The sequence below is a fragment of the Hypanus sabinus genome, chromosome X1, assembly GCF_030144855.1.
Source record: "Hypanus sabinus isolate sHypSab1 chromosome X1, sHypSab1.hap1, whole genome shotgun sequence".
NCBI classification, from domain to species: domain Eukaryota; kingdom Metazoa; phylum Chordata; class Chondrichthyes; order Myliobatiformes; family Dasyatidae; genus Hypanus; species Hypanus sabinus.
Genome location: NC_082738.1, coordinates 31,135,765 through 31,138,840, shown reverse-complemented (window position 1 = coordinate 31,138,840; position 3,076 = coordinate 31,135,765). Strand labels below are relative to the sequence as shown.

The following is a 3,076-nucleotide window of genomic DNA, read 5'->3' as shown; positions in this document are numbered from 1 at the left end:
TGTGCGTGCGTCCCGAAGAATATCAACGTCGCCATTCTGGTAACCACGGGTCTCTAACTTACTGTCTCTTTTGATTTATTCAATAACATTCCCTTCCACCTTCCGTTCACTGCTCTTATTGAGAAAGAAACGTCCTCAATTGTGGCGCGCGATTCGAACAAGCCGTCATGATCAAAATTCACAGCCAAGCCTACGCGAAGTTTGTGGTTCCCTTTTATGAGCAACTTGTTTTTCTCGAGGGGATCGGGTGGGTTCCCTCCAAGTCACTAATGTAAAGTGTGTGTGTGTGTGTGTGTGTGTGTGTGTGTGTGTGTGTGTGTGTGTGTGTGTGTGTGTGTGTGTGTGTGTGGTTTGTGTGTGAGTGAGTGTGTGTGTGTGTGTGTGTGTGTGTGTGTACGTATGTGTGGTTTGTGTGTGAGTGAGTGAGTGTGTGTGTGTGTGTGTGTGTGTGTGTGTGTGTGTGTGTGTGTGTGTGTGTGTGTTTTCGGGCGCCCGCGACAGAAATCCCGCTGTTTTGCCGGCGGTGTGCATGGTGGGGAATGGGAGGGGGGAGCGAAATTCCGTGGGGCCAGAGGCTGTAGCATGGCGCCCCCCGACACGTCATCGGGACTGAGGGGAAAATTTACAACCCTTTGCCATAAAAGTTTACGACCGGTTCAGCGAGTGGATTGGACGCCGCCGAGCTTGTGAAAGACTCTCAACATGGATTTTTTTTCTTCTCTCTCTACCTCTATCTTTCTTTAATTTCGACTCGCCTTAATTCGAGGATTCAGATGGTTGTGCGAAAGTGTGGGTGCATGTGTGTGACCGCCTCCCTCTCCCTCCCTCCCCCCCCCCCTCTCTCTCTCTCTCTCTCTCTCTCTCTCTCTCTCCCGCCTGCTGATGTCTGTGTGGTGGAGTTCCTTGGCGGGAAGGGGGGTTCCAGCCTCTCCCTCCCTCCCTCCTCCTTGTCCTTCGATCTTTTTCTTTCCTAAGAATTGAACGAATTCAGTTTCCCCTCCTACTCCTCCTCTCCCTCCTCCCCCCCCCACCCACCCCACCAAACAACAACAAAACACACTGAAGCACTATCTTTTAAAAGATGAAAATTGATGTCAGCGAGGAAGTGGATGGTCCGGAGATATTGGAGAGCAGTTTCCCGGCGATAGTGCGGGTAAGTCTTGGGGTTCCTTTGGCTTTTTTTGAGAGGTGATGAGTGGAAGTAGTGGCTGGAAATGAAGAAGAGGAGCAAGGGGAGGTGGGGAACGATACTGAGTGAATTGGCCGATAACTGTGGGCAGAGGCCCCCCAACAGCCCTGAGATTCTAATGACGTAATTGACAGGAGGCTGGCCAATGAAAACGCCTCCTAAAGAGGGAATGGAAATCAGTCACCTCCTACCTCCCTTTTCCGTCACCAGAATGTCACCCGCTCCCCACCCTGTACTGTCCCCAAATAGCCTTCCCCACCCGCCCCCATGACAAAGCAAACTTCCGGCTCCTTCGGCTCCTTCCGCTGACGGAAGCGAGCGGGAATCCCACTTGCACCTCCCTCGTCTATTCCTTATCTGTCCTATTCCTCTCCCTCCCGCCGCTTGAACCTCCTCAAACCCCTCAGATCTGATGCCATCCCAATCCTCTTTCTTCTCTCCCCATCCCTTCTCCCCACTTCTCTGACCCCCCATTCACCCTTTTTCTCCTCCCCCCCATTCGTACCTGTCCTTTGGTCCTCCCAAAATTCACACCTGTCTTCCTCTACCTTCTATTCTCGCAAAACCTGACACTTTCAAGCAACTCCAACCTTCCCCTCCGCCTCTCCCCCTCCCCCTACTCCAGGAAGTCACCTTTCGGTTATATTGCATTTAGTTCTGGACACCCCATTACAGGAAGGGTGTGGGGGTTTTGGAGAGGGAGCAGAAGAGATTCACCAGGATGCTGTCTGGATTAGAGAGCGTGAGCTACAAGGAGAGGCTGGACAAACCCAGGTTGCTCTCTCTGGAGCGGCAGAGGCTGAGAGGAGATCTAACAGAGGTTTATAAGATTATGAGCGGTATAACTAGAGTAGACAGAATCTCTTTATTCCCAGGATGGAAATGTCAAAAACTAAAGGGTGGGTTAGCTTTGAGGAGAAAGGAGATGCGCAAGGTGGTGGTGGAAGCAAATACATAGAAAAATATCCTCGACCTGAAACCCACGGAGGATCCATGTTCGATGGGCTTAGAAAATGGATCGAGCTAAGGTGCAGATTTACCGACGATATTGTTAAAATAACTTACTTAAAGACATGCATAGCTAGAATTTTTAAAATCTGAAAGTAGGATATATTAAGTTGGTACCTATATCGATAATACATGTAAAAGAGTTTGTAATGTTCAGGCGTAAATGTATTTTTATTTCCACCAATGTAGGATAGAGAAATGTAATACGTGTGTGTGTGTGTGTGTGTGTGTGTGTGTGTGTGTGTGTGTGTGTGTGTGTGTGTGTGTGTGTGTGTGTGTGTGTGTGTGTGTGTGTGTGTGTGTCTTCAACTGGTCCATGTCAGTTAAGATGCCCATCTAAACTACTCCCATTTGCCCGCATTTAGGCCATATTCCTCCAAGTCTTGCCTCAACTACTTCCACTGGCAGCTTGTTTCGCACACCCGCCACCCTCTGGGTGAAGAAGTTTCCCCTCGGGTCCACTTTAAATCTCTCTCCTCTCACCTTAAGCCTGTGCCCTGTAGTTTTAGATTCCCAAATTCTTGAGAAAAAAAGACTGTGTCCGTTCGCCTTATCTGTAACCCTCGTGATTTTATAAACCTCTATAGGTCAGACTCCGGCCCTCCTTCTCTCCAGGAAAACAGTCCCAGCCTGTCAGTCTCTCCTCAAGCCCTCCAGTCCCAGTAACGTCCTAGTGAATCTTTTCCGCATCCTCCCCAGCTCAATGTCATTCTGAAGCTGGGCGAGCAGAACTGCACTCAATAATCCAAGTGTCCGTGAGAGTTGGGGGGGGGGGTTGAGTCTCAGGGTGGAGTTGAGTAGAGGAGAGAGACGGAAAGTGGGAGGGAAAGAGAAGGGGAAAAGGAGGGGCAGAGGAGGTTGAAATGGAAGGAAGAGAGA

At 49.9% G+C, this 3,076-nt stretch overlaps 1 protein-coding gene across 1 annotated transcript in view; it reads left to right on the top strand.

Annotated features, from left to right (window-relative positions):
- Positions 1 to 476: 476 nt before the first annotated feature.
- Positions 477 to 3,076, top strand: part of LOC132384762 (homeobox protein Hox-A3-like) — a 145,546-nt gene continuing 142,946 nt past the window's right edge. The window contains exon 1 of the mRNA XM_059956222.1: positions 477 to 1,153. The gene's annotated coding sequence lies outside the window, so the exon portion shown is untranslated. The remainder of the gene's footprint in view (positions 1,154 to 3,076) is intronic.